This window comes from Suncus etruscus, chromosome 16 (genome assembly GCF_024139225.1).
Source record: "Suncus etruscus isolate mSunEtr1 chromosome 16, mSunEtr1.pri.cur, whole genome shotgun sequence".
Lineage (NCBI taxonomy): Eukaryota > Metazoa > Chordata > Mammalia > Eulipotyphla > Soricidae > Suncus > Suncus etruscus.
This window is the reverse complement of record NC_064863.1, coordinates 13,414,819-13,432,559: the sequence shown is the minus strand read 5'-3', so window position 1 is coordinate 13,432,559 and position 17,741 is coordinate 13,414,819.

Here is a 17,741-nt window from a genome sequence, read left to right as displayed (position 1 = left end):
GTCATATAAAGAACACCCCCCTTCAACAGTACAACATTCCCATCACTAATGCCCCAAATCTCCCACCTCCCTAATCCCCCGCCCCCCCTGCACCTGTATTTGAGACAGGCTTTCTATTTCCCTCATTAATTCATGTTGTTATGTTAGTTGTCAGTGTAGTTATTTCTCTAACTGCACTCACCGCTCTTTGTGGTGAGCTTCATGTTGTGAGCTGGACCTTCCAGCCCTCAGCATGAGACTGTACTCAGGACTTGTGACTCTACTCAGGAATCAATGCTGGACGGGAGGCAGAGGTACCATATGGGGTGCTAGGGACTGAACCTCATATAAGGCAAACACTACCCACTGTACTATCTCTTCAGTCCCCTGTAAGGCTAAATTCTTTGGGTGAGTTAAGGGAGAGTTATGGGGGAGTTAAAGGTTGATCTTGAGCTTGCTGAGTCTCTCTTGACTTTAGCTCAAAATAATCCACATACCCAAATGAGTTTATCCTGGGAGTCTGTTTTAAACTCCCTCAATTAGGTCATTATCTGAATTAGAGTCTACAAGAATCCCTTTATCACTTTGTAGCTTGCTGTGCAGAGCAATCCAGGTCCTGCTTGTACATATGAAAATTATGTCATGAGAAGTTCATTTGACAGTTTTCTCTTACTTTTTATCTCTATTTGCATATTTATTTAAATATTCCTAATCTATGTAGGTATGAGTCATGAGCTATGTTCATCTAGATGAGAATCATGCTTTTAACTTTTTGGAAAAGTATCTTTTACTAGAAGGTAAGCAAGTGAACTTGGTCAGGTCTCCCCATTCAGGAAACAGGAAGAACCAGCCAGCTACAGCTTCTAAGTGTCAGGGAATAGAAAAATACTCTGCTCAGAGCCCTATCGTTCCCTTGTTTGATAAAGAAAGAAGTTGTGAAGGTGATGGAGAGTTTGGGGATAAACAATGACTTTAAAATTAATATTGAAATATAAAATAAAATAAAAATAAATAAAATATTGAAGGGGAAAGCAGAGAGAAGTTCAGCAGGAGCTTAAGCTGATTGTGTAAATTTTCACAGGATGAGCTCAACAGACTTAAAGAGACATTATAGAGCATGAGGTGATGGGGTCTGAGTTGATACCCGAAATGGTGCTGAGAGCCAGAGACCACCTCCGCTAATGCAAGATGCAAAATGGAGTTTATTCAGCTAGCTGAGGTCCAAATCTTACCCAATTTAGGGAGTCTTGACAAGGTCCTCAAGTCAAAACTTCAAGCAGTTTATATAGAAATCACAAGCATTCACAGAACAATTATTTCATTGTATAGATGTTTTAATTCATCACTGATTTTTCTGGCTCAACTTTGGTTGTCTATGGATACTCTGATTCAAACCTGGCTGTCAAGGGATACTCAGAATCGAACCTTGGTCGTCAAGGGAACCTTTTGTTGTCAAGGGAGCCTTATATTATAGAACATTCTAAGCCCACTCAACTCTTAGTTCCTCATTCCTGGAGGGCATCAACTTTGGTTTTATTTCTAAATTAACTCCCTGTCTCAAGAAGAACTACTTCAAGGGGCTGGGAAAAAAAAAAAACTACTTCACTGGGGTAAGTAATTGAACCCAGGGGTCTTGGTTCTTACATCCCCCCCCCTTGTCTTTGCATCACAGGGAGAACTCGTCCTCCCTTATACAAGGGCCTAGGTGTTCTAGTTCAAATATAGCATAGACAAAGAGTTATGGCAGGCTGTCAGCTCAATGAGAGGTGGTCAGGCATTCTACTTCAAAACTGAGCTTATAGCAGTCCCTTAAGCAAGCAGAGTCCTTTCATTGTACAGAAGCCAAAGCAATGCCATCTCTAAGCAAAGGCACACTCTGACATCAACATTTGTGGTTGTTTTACCTTAGGTAATAAGGGTATTTGGTTCTTTCAGAGGAGCAAAGAGAAAGGGCAGAAGACAGGTGAAGCAAGTAGGCAGAGTGGAACATGACCAGAAAAAGGACATAATCAGATAAACCTTGTTGAATAACAATTAGTTATTTTTGGGCTATCCTTGGAAGGATCACTCAAGTGGGTCCAGAGAGATAGGACAGAAAGTCAAGTGCATCTAGCTAACCTCAGGTTTGATTCCTGGCATAGCATGTAGTCTCCTGAAAACCTCCAGTAAAGATACTTGAGCATAGCCAGGAATAATCTCTTAGTACCTGGAGGAACATACCATGTCCTAACTGATATGTTTAAGACATCAGTAACTGGGGGCCAGAGAGATAGTGCAGTGGTATAGTGTTTGCCTTGCACGCAGCTAACCCAGGATGGACCTCAGCTCAATCCCTGGCATTCTATATGGTCCCCTAAGCCAGGAGAGATTTCTGAACACAAAGCCAGGAGTAGCCCCTGAGTGCCACCAGCTGTGGCCCCAAAACAAACAAACAAACAAACAAAAAAACCATCAGTAACAGGCTAGAGAGAAAATAAAGGGGTTAAAGTGCTTGCCTTATTTGAGGCCAACCGTAGGCTGATCCCTGGCATCGCGTATGGTTCTCTGAGCACTGTCAAGAGTGATCCCTGAGCGCAGAGCAAGAAGTAAACCCAAGTACAGCTGGATATGCCCACCCCCAAATTAACAATAAGAGAGTGAATGCAATTTTTTCTAGTCATATAAATTGTATAACTCGTGTTATATTCAAATTCAAGGAGCTACTCTATGTGTTAACTTTTGTAGTCCAATGGAATAGATGTTGTAATTAAATGCTTGCTTTGCTAGACAGATAGATAATAAAATTTTATGTTTTATAGCTCTTACCATTGGAAGATCCCCTACCTACATTATTTTAGGGGGAAGAAAATACTTCTCTCAGCCTTCTAGATTCTTTTCACTACTTTAATAATCAAATTGATGTGAAAAGATTAAAAGAGGAAAATTTATTTACATTTAAGTATTTATATGGTTTTATGACTACAGTGAGGCATTTGAGTAAAAACAAGTATTTTTTCATTCACAAAGTAATAAACAAGTAAATTATACTTATAAGTACATAAAAGTTAAGATGGGGATATGGAATGGCATTTGAGAGAAGAGAAATATGAACTCAAATTTAAGACTCTGAGAAATAAAATTCTATACATTTATAAACTACTTATTTATTATAGAATATATGGGAAGCAAGATAATATGTCATTTAAATCTGACATGAAGAGTGGAGGGTCAAAGGTCACAAAAGGGTCAAAGGCCATTTTGAAAATGTATGAACAGATGTGTGCCCTGCCCTACAGAACATGGATCATAAAAATTGATTCCTAGTAAGAGCTCCCAATATGGGAAAGGCCCCAAATCTAAAGTAAGTAAGGGAGGGATAAAATTTATCTCTTGACTGGAGAAATAGTACAATGGGTAGTGTTTTTGCTTTGCACACAGCCGACCTGGGTTTACTCCCCAGCACTTTACATGGCTTTTAGCCCTGCAAGGAGTGATCTATAAGCACAGGGCCAGGATTAAGCCCTCAGCACTTCTGGGTATAGCCCAACACCTCCCTCCAAAAGTTCTCTCTTTAGCCTGCAGACCTTTGACTATAGCAAGCACAAAATAACTCATATGCCAAAGTAGAGGCCTGTACTCAACCCTCTTCTAATCTGTTTCCAAAACTTCTCAAGAAACTGAACATTCTGGATAGTTCACTCACTAAAGCCATCCTGAGAATTATTTGGTTCAGGTTGAGAGTCCAAGAACATGAAGCATGACAGGTGATGTCATGGATTAGATGATCGTCTGAGGTGGGAAGAAGCTGAGCTGGATTAGGGGATGGGAGCAATTGGTGTCCAAGTTGATTTCAATCATGAAATGACATCAGAGAACAAATGGGGGAAGGAGCTTAATAAATAATAAGGGAAAGAACTTTCCTGGCCTAGAGAATAGCCAGGGTGAAGAGCCTATGGCTAATGGAAGCAGCAGCCTGGAAGCCAGCGTGGTAGGAATGGTTTAAGTGACAAAGTATGGCAGGTGTAGATAAGAGAGGTGGCTATGTGGGACCTAGCGACCATGTTAAGGGCTCTGGCTTTCTTTTTTTGTGTAGTGAAAGATCTTGGAGAATTTTCAGCCAAGGAAAGCCTTGATTGAACTTCAAAGGCATCATCACTCTAGCCTTTGGCTTGAGAGAAGTTCATTGGGACCAAAGGTGGCAGAAGAGAGACCAGTTGGGCTATTGGAACTAAGAGTTAACTACGGCGAACAGAGTTGCTGGAAGTTGCTAGAACTGGTATGGATTACTTTTTATTTTTATTGTTTTCTTTGATTTGTTTCTGTTTGTTTTGCTTTGTTTTGTGTTTGGACCACACCCAGTGGTGCTCAGAGGTTACTCTTGGCTCTGTGCTCAGGAATTACTCATGGCTATGTCCAGGAGCCATATGGGCTACTGGGGACCAAACCTAGGTCAGCTGCATGCAAGGCAAATGCCCTACCTGCTGTGATATCACTCCTAATAATACCTTTTTGGGGTCACACTGATGGATCTCAGGAGTTCACTCTAGCTCTGTGCTCAGAAATCACTCCTGGTAGCCTTGGGGACCATATGGGGTGCTGGAGATCGAACCTGAGTTTGTCCCAGGTTGGCCGTGTACCAGGAAAATGCCCTTCCTACTATGCTATTACTCTGGTCCCAAGTATATACTTTTAAAATAGGGCCATCAGAATCTTTTCCTGGGTTGGACATTGGGTATGAAGAGACAAAAATAAGGATGACTTCAGTGTTTGGTCAGAACAGCTCTAAGAAAATGGCTATCAGTGTGAGTAGATACTGGAATCTCATTCACGAGGAGATGTGGGTGAGGCAGGTTTTTATTAGGGGAGTCAGGTGTGAGATGCCTCATAGATAACCACATGGAGGCCTGGAGTTTAGGAGAAAGTTCTAACCTGGAGATGGACAATGTGGGCAATTGGCATGAAGATGCACAGAAAAATTGAGTCTACATTGACTCAACCAGGGGTCAGAGAGAGCACAAGGGACAAGCCTCCTATATAGCCTGTCCATCCACTCTCCAACACTACATGTGTCCCCTGAGCCAGAAGTGATACCTGAGCACAAAACCAGGAGTAAGCCCTGAGCACCAATGAATGTAGCCAATCCCTCTACCTCCAAAAAGAAGATGCAACTCAAAGAATAAAATGTACAAGTGAGGATAAGGAGAAAAACTCAGAGGAAAAAGAAAAGACCTTTGAGATTTCCATGGGAATGAATAATTCTTCTTCCTCTTTCTCTCTGCATGAAGGCCTGAAGGGTCAAAGCAGGTGAAGCAACATGGAGAACCCCAAGACATAAAGGTACCTCAACCATGGGAAGGCACTGAATGTTCTGGATGGTTGACATCCTGTTACTGAGAGAGAAACCACTGTTAAACCACTGTTAAAACACAAAAGGGTCACAGTGTTTTTGACCTTTGTAATAACAGCTGAATTTTAATTCTGCTAATTTACACATAACCAGACAAAACTTTGTTTCAAATACTTTTTCAACTTCTTCCATGCTTCAGATTTGAGACTAGGGAAATATTCCAGCTTCTGGGATCCTTATCTCCTTTGGGTTTTATTTGTTTTTCTCCTCCACACTGGAAAAATTCTCGTGGCAGCTACAGAAGTGTTAATTTTTTTGTTTGTTTGTTTTGTTTTTGGGCCACACCTGGCGGTGCTCAGGGGTTACTCCTGGCTGTCTGCTCAGAAATAGCTCCTGGCAGGCATGGGAGACCATATGGGACACTGGGATTCGAACCAACCACCTTTGGTCCTGGATCGGCTGCTTGCAAGGCAAACGCCGCTGTGCTATCTCTCCGGGCCCAGAAGTGTTAATTTTTAGATAATGAAGCAAATCCTAAGTCATCATTACATTTTCTCTGGTGGTGACTATTCAAGACTGAAAAGACACTCAAGGACTGAGGTCAAGGTGGGGAGAGCGTGTTGATTTATTGCTTTTCTTTAAAACTTGCACGAATTTTATTGAGCATAAAAGACCCCCATAGCAGAGTGACCTCAGGAGGATTTGAGTATTATGTACTTCAGTAGAGGAGGTCAATTTAGGTTTCTCTGGATATAGGAATTAAGTCCAAGGACACTGAGTTCATTATTTTTTTTTTTTTTCCTTTTGGGGGTGGGTGCAAGACTTAACAGTGTTCAGGACTTACTCCTGATTCTGCTAAGGGATCAATCACTCTTTTTAAAATTACTTTACCTAAACACTGTAGTTACAAGGTTGTTCATAATACATTTTTCTTCACAGATACAAAGTTGCTCATGACTGAGTTTCAGTCATTCAATGTGCAACACCCTTCATTAGTGCCCTCCCCCTTTTTTTTTTGGTTTTTGGGCCACACCCAGCGGTGCTCAGGGGTTACTCCTGGCTGTTTGCTCAGAAATAGCTCCTGGCAGGCACGGGGGACCATATGGGACACCGGGATTCGAACCAACCATCTTAGGTCCTGGATCGGCTGCTTGCAAGGCAAACGCTGCTGTACTATCTCTCCGGGCCCAGTGCCCCCCTTTTTTACCACCAGTGTCCCCAGTTTCCTTGCTGTCCTCCTTCCTGCCTGTCTCTGGGGAAGACATTTTCTTTTTTTTTTTTTTTTGTGGTTTTTGGGTCACATCCGGCAGTGCTCAGGGGTTTTTCCTGGCTCCTTGCTCAGAAATTGCTCCTGGCATGCACGGGGGACCATATGGGACTCCGGGATTCGAACTGATGACCTTCTGCATGAAAGGTAAATGCCTTACCTCCATGCTATCTCTCCGGCCCCAGGGAAGACATTTTCTTCCTTTCCTCCCTCCCTCCCTCCCTCCTGCCCTCCCTCCCTCCTGCCCTCCCTCCCTCCTGCCCTCCCTCCCTCCCTCCCTCCCTCCCTCCCTCCTTCCCTCCCTCCCTCCCTCCCTCCCTCCCTCCCTTCCTTCCTTCCTTCCTTCCTTCCTTCCTTCCTTCCTTCCTTCCTTCCTTCCTTCCTTCCTTCCTTCCTTCCTTCCTTCCTTCCTTCCTATCACTTTTAATGGTATTCAGGGAACCATAAGCAGTGCCTGGGATTGAACCTGGGTTAGATGTATGCAGACAAGAGGCTTACCCACTATAAGATCTCTCCATAACTCATGTTTCTGGTTAAGTCCAATAAAGTTCTAGAATCTTTTTCTGGATCTGTAAATTTAGGAACAGATCAGGATGAAAATGTGGGCTTCTTGCTCAAAATGCTTCAGAATTGGGCTAGAGATATAATTCAATGGGTAAGGTACTTGCCTCGTCAGTGGCCAGGCCCCTTGTGATCCCTGGCACTTTATACGGTCCCTGAACACCTCCATTGCAAAAAAGGAAGCCTCCTTCTGAGTTCCAGTGCCACCACTGTTCATTTGCCCTTTAGGGTCAGCCAGGTTTGTGTCAGGGAGGGAATAGGGAACCTCATGCCTTAATTCCTTCCACCAAATGCAAATAGGACTGTTTTGGGTCTTTTCCAAGCCTCCTCCTGGGCTCAACCTACTGCAGATTCTTTTTCAGGCCTGTGTCTAGGCAAAAGCATTGAGGCTCCTATTCTATCTCCTACACCAAGCTTGAACAGGGCCACCTTTTCAGCCTTCCCTCAGCCTCCTCCTGGATTCCAGTGCCATTACGGAAAATCCCTTCCTTCCAATCAGCCCTCCACTTTGAGATCATAACTCACTAATGTTACATGACAACGCACATTATGATGATTCCACTATGAGGTCATATTTCATTTTGACATCAAATCATAAATTATGACTTCATAGTGACACGCTTCATAAGCTCCATTCTGACATCACAACTATAAATTATGATGTCACAATGCTTTGTGTCATTATGTCTATTGTCATGTCACAACCATGAATTATGACCTCGTTGCGGTGGTGCATCATAGCGTCCATTCTGACATCATACTCATGAATTCTGACCTCATAGTGGTGTGCATCAACATGTCTGTCGTGATGTCACAAACATGAAATATGACCTCATAGTGTTGGCATCATAATGTCACAATTAACAGCACAATGTTGAAATACAACCTCATAGTGGAGGCATCACGATGTCAATTATGATGTCACAATTTTGAATTATGACCTCACAGTATTGATTGTAATGTCACATCATGAATTATGTCCTTTTTTTGGTGTGCATCACAATGTCCATTGTGATGTCACAATCGTGAAATATGACCTCATAGTGGAGGCACATCATCATGTCCACTGTAATGATACAGTCATGAATTCTGTCCTCATAATAGTGTGCATCATAGTGTCCATTCTGTTCTCACAATCATGAATTATAAAGTCATAGTGCTATACACATCATAATGTCCCCACAAAGTCATTTCAATTTATATCATAGACTTCCTGGCATACCAAATCTAGCACTTCTTTCTCTTAGAAAATATATAGCTCAAAGACCAGCTGAACAAATCGACAAACCAGTATGCAATATTTTTGTCATACTTAGACAACCTTGCTAGTTTAGAAAAATAACCTCTAAGAAGGTATACCTTGAGCCACATTTTATGCAAAAAGGAAGTACTAAGTACTGATAGATGTGGTCCAAAGACAAGTTAAAAAAAAACCAAAAATGCAAAACAATTTTTTTTCAGAATTACAAGATGATAATCATAAAATTTAAAGTAAACGCACAGGGTCTTCTAAGACTGGTGACTTATGTGGTCAGGGGAACACAGACTAGCCTGTCCCTAAGTTAAAACACTGCATGGTAAAGCTTTCTGCCTGCACAGCCCCCACAGACAGATTGGGGCTTCTCATTGTGCTCAGCTTCCTGACATTGAGTGGCTAAAGCCATGGGAGGAAGGAGTTTGATGACTGACAAATGTCCTGAAGATGAAGGAACACATTGAGAAAAAAAACATTTCTATAGACTTGTCAAGGAGGCTCTTCTTCCACCTTTCCCTGACAGCCCCAATTCCTGTTTAAATTGGAAATGCACTCATTGCAAATGTTGGGATGTCTGGCAAACACCAGCAAGGATGATTTATTTTTCTTGTCAGACAGTTTAGAGATAGTGTTTTCCTGTGTTCGTTCAGCTGCTCAGGGATGTTTCTGCTTTTCCTGCTCTCTGCCTTCTGCTGTGTAGGTTCAGGCATCAGATCCACATACAGGCAGTAAGAAGGGGAAAAAGCTGGTACCAAACATGTCTCTCTTATGTCTGATGAACAAGCATTTGCTCCCTAGTGGACTCTCACTGACTTCTCATCATTCCAGACTATGTCACCTGCCTGCTTACATGTCATAGCCACAGAGTGAGAAAGTGTCTCCATTACTTAATTTCGATAGAAATAAAGTGGGGGTGGTCAGAGAAATGAATGCTGTGTTCATCAACCTTCCACATATCCATCAATTAATCCAATCATCCATCCACATATCCATCCATCCATCCATTCAACCATCTACCAACCCACTCACCCATTCATCCACATATTCATTTATTATTCACTTATTTATCTTATACTAACAATCTACCCATTATTATCTCCAAGTCTCAGGAGCATTTGCAGAGAAAATAAGAACTTTACTGGAAAAAGAGTGATCCCAAGTTGGGAAGCTAGTGTGGTCAGCATAGGCTGTTGAGAAGGCTTCAGGAAGTGCATAAAGGGATTTGCTTTTATGCCAAGGAAGTTAGGGTGATATAATATCTCACATATTTGGGATTTCTCCAGGAAAACATTAAGCATACTTACAATTGAGAATATAGAATGAGCATATATACAAACATGTGCAGATTCTGATAAGGTAATTAGATAGGTGGCCATTGTTCAAGGAGGGTTCCATTGAGCTGCCTCTATGGACTAGTTCTGTCTAGTCAAAGATTTGGGGCATTATCGGTAAAAAGGTATTTAGAAAGTTAAGTCTTTGTACAAAAGAATGATTTCTGAATTTGAATTTGTCTGGACATATGGTGAAATGCAAAGACTCAATGCTGCAAAGATGTGAGCCTTTACTGGGGGTAAAAAGAGAAAGGACACCTAAATAGAAGGACATGTATATGTGTGTAGAGAGAGAAACAGGAGAGTCATGAGAGATAGAGACAGAGAGAGAGAGAGAGCGAGAGAGAGAGAGAGAGAGAGAGAGAGAGAGAGAGAGAGAGAGAGAGAGAGAGAGAGAGAAAGAGAGAGAATTGGTACAAGGGATTTTATTGGCTCTCCACAATGCCACTAGCTTGGACCACTGATCCCTGACTATGGATGCCCTCTGCTTTATTCACAGTTGCCAGTATGAGCGAGGGTACACCGACATCTCCAGATGGGATTTTAAGACAAGAGTCTGACATTTTACTGATCCTCAGTGCAGCTCTGAGCATATTTTCCATTAGCTTTTTGCTAAGCTCTTGGGAAGATGCAGGCTCTGTAGTGACTCAGAGATGTTGGCGGATGTTTACACTTTCTTTTGCTTGAAAGGATTGTTTACATTTCTGCCTGGAGAAGATTGACTTTTCCCCTGCCTTGGCCTGCATAGAATTGAAAATGGTATCACCGAATGCCAGAAGATTTATTTGCAGAGTGCACTTGAGTTGAAGGTGGGGGTGGGGTGGGGGATGACTGTCTTCTACCATCTGACCAAGGGAAACCCAAGAACCTTCTTTCCAAAGGGGCCTGAGTCATAGCACAGTGGGTAGGGCATTCACCTTGCATGTGGTCCACCCAACCTGGGTTCAATCTCTGGCATCCCATCTTGTCCTTCAAGCCTTCCTGGAGTGATCCCTAAGTGCAGAGCCAGAAATAAGCCCTGAGTATTGCTGGGTGTGGCCTCAAAAGGCAAGGGTGGGAAAGAGATAAAAACAGAAGACACAGCTCCTCTCTCATAGTGAAGTCATTCTTTCTACAGGATGCTTTGGCCCTTTTACTCAACAATGGCTGCTTCCCTTCTAGCTGTCAGGAGGGCTAAAACCTGAAACTATCACAGAGAGGCTGAGTATCCCTTAGGCAACAAGCAATTTCTGCCCACACAGTAATTGTTGCTTATTCTCAGGGGCCATCTTAAATTTTATTTACCAAAGAAATTCTTCATTTGTTTGATTGTTTATTTGGGGGGATATGCTTGGCAGTGCTCAGGGGTTATTGTTGGGGCTTTGCTCAGCCCTGACAGTTTTTGGTGGGACTATATGCAGTGCTGGGGATCTAACTGGTATTGACTGGGTATAAGACACATTGCCTTATCTCTTTTAAGATCTCTCCTTCTCGGGTCCGGAGAGATAGCACAGCGGTGTTTGCCTTGCAAGCAGCGGATCCAGGACCTAAGGTGGTTGGTTCAAATCCCGGTGTCCCATATGGTCCCCTGTGCCTGCCAGGAGCTATTTCTGAGCAGACAGCCAGGAGTAAACCCTGAGCATCGCTGGGTGTGGCCCAAAAAACCAAAAAAAAAAAAAAAAAAAAAGATCTCTCCTTCTCCAAAGAAATACTTGATGCCTGTGTTCAGATCAGGTTTTCTTTGTTGATGCTTCTTAGCATTGTAAGCAGGTAATATTTCTCTTTGACCCTTCATGGTCTCTAGCTACTGGCCTTACTGTTAAATGGGTAAAGACAGATGAACAGGAAGAAGGCACAGATATATTTTGAAATAATTTAAACTAGATTTAAATTTATGTTTATATTAAGTTGGAGGAGCAACTTGGTTCTACACCTAGTGATGCTTAGAGCTTACTCCTGATTCTGTACTTCTGGTGGTGTTTGGGGGACCTTCTACAGTGCCAGAGATAGAATCAACCACACACAAGGAAACTGCCTTAATATAGTTTCTCTCTGGCTCCCATATTTAATAATTTTATATATGCATGGAAGTGTCTGGAGGAAAAGTAAAGACCCAGAGAAGCAATCGGAATGAAGAACTTATATTTACTAGGTCAGACAAAGAGAAGTAAATTAGGATGAAACAAAAGGGTTTCAGCTTAAGGAGATTTCTTGTGGAAAAGTGATTAGGAAGAGATTTCACAAGATTTTTGTGCTTGTGTTTTTGTTCTTATTTAGGCATGATGTTTAGCAAAGCTTTCGATGACAGTTTTGACATTCAAAGTTTTAAGTCCAAAGTCCCCAGCAATGGTAGTGTCCCTCTACCAAGATTAGTTAGTGGTCTAAGATTTCCTTTTTCTCCCCATCCCTATCCCTTAGCAAACTCATTTGCTTAAAAAAAAAAGTCCTTATTATTGTTTAAGTCATATGTTTACAATAGGTTAAGGTTTAAACCTTAATGACTTAAGGTTTTTATGTACATAGTTTTTATGTACATAGTTACCTCTAAACACCCAAATGTCCTAGATCCTTGATCAGTTCCTTTACATTATCATGGGCCAACATAGTCATTCCTTTACCTTTTCCTTGCCATTCTTTCAAAAGAAAGTTTTTTTTTTTATGTACATTTCTTCTTTGGCCTCTGGTGATAAAAATCTTTTTTTTTTCTTTTTCATTTTTGGTGTTTGGGTCACACCTGGCAGTGCTCAGGGATGACTCCTGGTTCTGCTCTCAGAAACCACTTCTGGAAAGCGCAGGAGACCATATAGGATGCTGAGGATCAAACTTGGGTTTGATGCAAGGCAAATGCCCTTCCAGCTGTACTATCACACCAGTTCCATGGTGTTATATAAGTGTCTTTCATGTGAGTTTTAACACCTGCTTTTAGGGAAGCCCAACGGAAATTTTTTTTGTACTTAGATGCCTTTGAAGTATCTTTCATTCAAAGGAAAACATTTTTGGGTGACAGTCCCTGAACCTCAGTGAGCTTTTACACTGAGCTTTCACAAGATCTATGGTTCTGGGGCTGGAGAGATAGCATGGAGGTAAGGCGTTTACCCTGTATGCAGAAGGACGGTGGTTCTAATCCCGGCATCCCATATGGTCCCCCGAGCCTGCCAGGAGCGATTTCTGAGCGTAGAGCCAGGAGTGACCCCTGAGCGCTGCAAGGTGTGACCCAAAAAACCAAAAAAAAAAAAAAAAAAAAAAAAAAAGAAGAAAGAAAGAAAGGAAAAAGAAAAAAAAATTGTGGTTCTGCTCATTGACTGAAATCCTATGACTTTTCTAGTGCCCTGCAGTCCCACAGATAGGGACTTCTCAAACTTCTAAGCTTGCTCTGGCTATAGGCCCACAATAAAGACTTGTTGATTGAAGGAAAGAGTTCTATTACTTAGCATGTTACTACCAGAAAGGATCAATCACTGATAATTCAGGCCTTTGCATCATCCTGTGAACTAGAATGTTGGGACAGTAGCACCCTTTTTATGCATTTTCCCCATGTCCCCTATGAATTATCCTGGGAGTCTCCAGAGGGCTCTTCCAGTTGGAAAACACTGATCTAATGAGTCATTTTTTCCAACCTTACTCCTTACTCTGTCCATCATGGTGGCATCTTGTTTCCCTCTTGAAAAACAAGGTAAATGTCACCTCCTTGGTTTTGCTTCAAGAGTCTTGTAGGACAGAACACAGTGATCTCTCTGCCATGTACCACTGATGTCTCCAACTACTGATCTGGTTTACCTGTCCAGCTCTATTTGTCTTTCTCTGTCTCCATGCAGCTACCTCAACTTTCCTCCTATCACTAGAAAGATCAGTCACACACTCCTGCCTTTCCACAGGCCCTTCCTTCATCTATTCTCTCCTCACACCATTCTGCTCACAGGCCATGTCTTCCATGTTCATGTGTCTGGGAGAACTTTCCTGACCCAAGAGTCAGGCAGCAAAGACTTTTCCATGATCTAGAAGCACTTTTCCCTTTCCCTAGCTCTCTCCTCCTCATTCGTCATGTCATTGGCAGAGACTTGTTGAGAAAAGTCTTTCTCCTTCACTGCAGGAGCTGCTGGGATGAAGGCAGATGGTGGATCTTATTTAGATTGTCTCTCAGGGCCTACCTCATTACCAGGCATATTGTAACACCTCAAAAATTTCTCTGAATAACATGATGAAGGAACAAGATTTTTGGGGATCATGTCTCACTCAGGATACTCTTCCCTGTGCATTCCTATACACAACTTAGCCTGAAACAAAATGGGAAATTAATAACTGCTGACTAAATGAACCACCATCAAGAAATCCCATTGCAGGGTCTAAGGAGTAATAAATTAATCAGCTTGATATAGAGTTACTTCGAGTACCATCCTCTTGACTCTGGACAGAGCAATTATGAAATCAAGTTACACAGGAAGAAAACAGAATGGAACATGATATCTCATAGATATTAGCATGTTACTCAGATCAAGTACAAAGTTCTGCTTGCTGCTGTCAACATAACCAGTGATGGATTTCTTTGCCTTGATTGTTTTTTTCCCCTGAAACCTTCTGGAAGATACGACTTAGGAGTTGCAAGTGTGGCAGGTCAAATTCTTGCCCTGGGAACATGGATAGGTGACTCTACATCTCTGAACCTCACTCATTCATTAAGATGGGCCCTTTTAATGAGTGAAGTTGTTGCTGACAGATATATGGAAGGGCCCAATAAATAACATGAACTTGGGGGCATGGCATGAAGAAATAGGGACAACTAATAGGATGGGGGTTGCATGGAAGAAACCAGGTTAGAAGGAGGTCAAGTGACAAGGTAAATGTCACCTTCTTGGTTTTGCTTCAACAGCCCTGTAGGACTGGACACAGAGATTTCTCTGCAATGTGCCACTGATGTCTCCAACTACTGACTCTGGTTTATCTGGCCCGCTCTTTTTGTCCCTCTTTGTCTCCATGCAGCTACTCAACTTTCCTTCCATCACTGGAAAGATCAGTCACACACTCCTGCCTTTCCACAGGCCCTTTCCCCACCTTTTTTTTTTGGTGGGACCATATGAGACACCAGGGGATTCAATTGCCTTTTGTCCTAGGTTAGTGCATGCAAGGCATGCTACCTACCGCTTGTGTCACTGGTCCGGTGAAAAAAGTTTGAGAAACTCTACATCTTAATCTAAGCAACCAAGTTTTCTGTGCTACTTATAACTCAGATGGAGAACACAGAAAGGGGCATAGGTCTGGAGATTTAAGGTAAAAGTTGTCAGGGGAAACAGCTGCATGTCATGCAGACTGAGTGCAAAGGCCCTTGAGAAGTCCAAAGGGAAATGCTTAGACAGCTGGATGTGTGGGCCTGGACCTCAGGTGAATCATCCTGACTAATGATACTGCTGTTGTAAACACCAGCATACAGCTAGGAGGCCACCTGGGGGAGAGGATAAGGGTGTCTAAGATGAGGACTTTTACTTATTGATAGGAGGGTTCACCTGTATAATCCCATAAGTCCCTCACTTATGCAACAGGGAGAGGAGGAGGAGGAGAAATGGAGGAGCTGCCCAAGATGAAAGTGGTAAAGATACAGAGAAAGGTCAATGTGGTCAACATGTTCAAGTACTCCTGACAGTCAGCAAGAGGAAGGCTGGAAAAGTCCAATAGATGGTGCAAAGTGGAGGTTAGTATTGACCTTGGTGACGGGAAGGTCACCAGTATTTTTCAACGGTTCTTTCTGGGATCTTAGCATATTTGCTGTTTCTTATAAAATCAAGGGGGATTCTTGGACAAAGTCTTTGCATTTTCTCTTTCTCTACCAAGAAGGAGGTTTCCTGATTTCTAACAAATTCACTCCTGGGCTTCATCCTACTCAATATTGCCTTTCTGTGAGGTCATACTTGACATCTTGTTCAAACCATATTTCTTTTCTTTCTTTTTTTTTTTTTTTTGGTTTTTGGATCACACCCGGCAGCACTCAGGGGTTACTCCTGGCTCTACGCTCAGAAATCGCCCCTGGCAGGCACAGGGGATAATATGGGATGCCGGGATTCGAACCACCATCCTTCTGCATAAAAGGCAAATGCCTTGCCTTCATGCAATCTCTCCGGCCCTCAAACCACATTTCTTAAACTCAAGCGTCCTATCTCATTTTTCATTTCTTCATAGCACATATGGCTATTGAGCGTACATTTATTTGTTATTTATTCTACCATGCCAGTCATTCCTACTCTCCTTCAAATGTAACTACAATAATGACCAGACTTTACTATTCTCAGTAGTATTTTGTTTCTTGTTTTTGGGCCACATCCGGTGATGCTCAGGGTTTACCCCTGGCTATACACTTAGAAATCACTCCTGGCTTGGGGGACCATATGGGATGACAGTGGATCAAACCAGTTTGTCCTAGGTCAACTGAGTGCAAGGCAAGTGCCCTACTGCTGCGCCACTGCAACGACCCCATCTCAGTAGTATTTTTAATACAGTTTAGAGTCCTTTACCTACTCCAGATTCATCAAAATAATTTTGTATGCTACCTACTATAACTGTTATTATATTACATTTGCTTGCAAGGTTTTTGTCTTTGGTGTGCAGTAAGAGTCAATATAACTTTTGGGGGTTTGTTTTTGGGCCACACTGCTCAGGGCTCTGAGTGATAAGAGATCATGCCTGACACGGCTCAGAGGACCATATGGGATACCAGGGATGGAACCCAGGCAAGTGCCCTATTTGCTGTATAATTGTTCTGTCTCCTCAAAATTTATTTTTATTTGTATGAATAGTCAGCTCACTGACTTCATTTATTGTACTTGCAGAATTTCATTTATTAAAAGATTATCCTATGTCCAGGACTCTGTAATGTCATTTTTATAATAAATAAACTATTCAGATACAAATGCTAACTCAGAGGTTGGTGCGAGAGTACAGCAGGAAGTTCACACACCTGACACAAATTTTAGTCCTGGAACCCCTATGACCCTACCCCCCCCCCCCCCACCCAAGCCTGGCAGGAGTGATTCCTGAGTACAAAGTCATGAGGAAGCACTGGGTACCACTGAGTGTGGCTCTCAAACAAAGAGACAAAAAAATAAAGTAAAAAATGTCTCCTAATATAGGTGTGAGAGAGAGAGAGAGAGAGGGAGAGAGAGGGAGAGAGAGGGTGAGATGGAGAGAGAGGGAGAGAGGGAGAGAGGGAGAGAGAGGGAGAGAAGGAGAGAGAGGGAGAGAGAGAGAGGGAGAGAGAGAGGGAGAGAGAGAGGGAGAGAGAGAGGGAGAGAGAGAGAGATCAGAATGATAGCACAGCAGCGAGGGCATTTGCCTTGCATGTGGCTGACCCAGGTTCAATCCTCAGTATCCCATTTGGTCCCCTGATTAAAAAATAAAAATATCCACAAGTGGTGAGATCACCCCATATGCCTTGTTTCTAACCACTCAGGAGAACGAATCTGATGAAGCTGGGTAGCAGTGGAGAAATAATTCAAAGCCAGTAGAAAGAATAATGGGAGTCAGCCTGCTTTTTGCTTCTTAGCCTCTCTCTGCCATGTGCTCCCTCTTCTTTCTGCTCTCTCACTCCCCAGGCCCTAAGTCAGACAACCTTTCTTTATTCAAATCAACTCGCAATACCAGGAGAGGGGAGGTCAAGTCAGATACAAAAGGAACTATCTAGTGGGCTTTTACATATCAAAAAAAGAGATTTAGGGAAAAAGGAAGTTGAGGAAAAACCTTTGTTTATGGCTGAACACTACCAGAATTAATTCCTGAGTGCATAGCCTGGAATAACCCTGAGCACTGGCCGGTGTGGGCCCCAAACCAAAACCAAAACCAAAATATAAATAGAATTCCTATAACTAGATTAATTTCTGTTTATTACTATAGATTCAATTACAGAAAAATTAAGACTTGCCTTCACTGGTAAAGACACCAGAAGAGTGAAGAGTCAGGCACGGAGTGGGCAGAAACCTCTACCACTGAGGCGAGAGTAAATGTGCTCATGTGTGCGTAAGCAGGACAACTAGATGGGACAGACTTCCATGGTCACGGTGA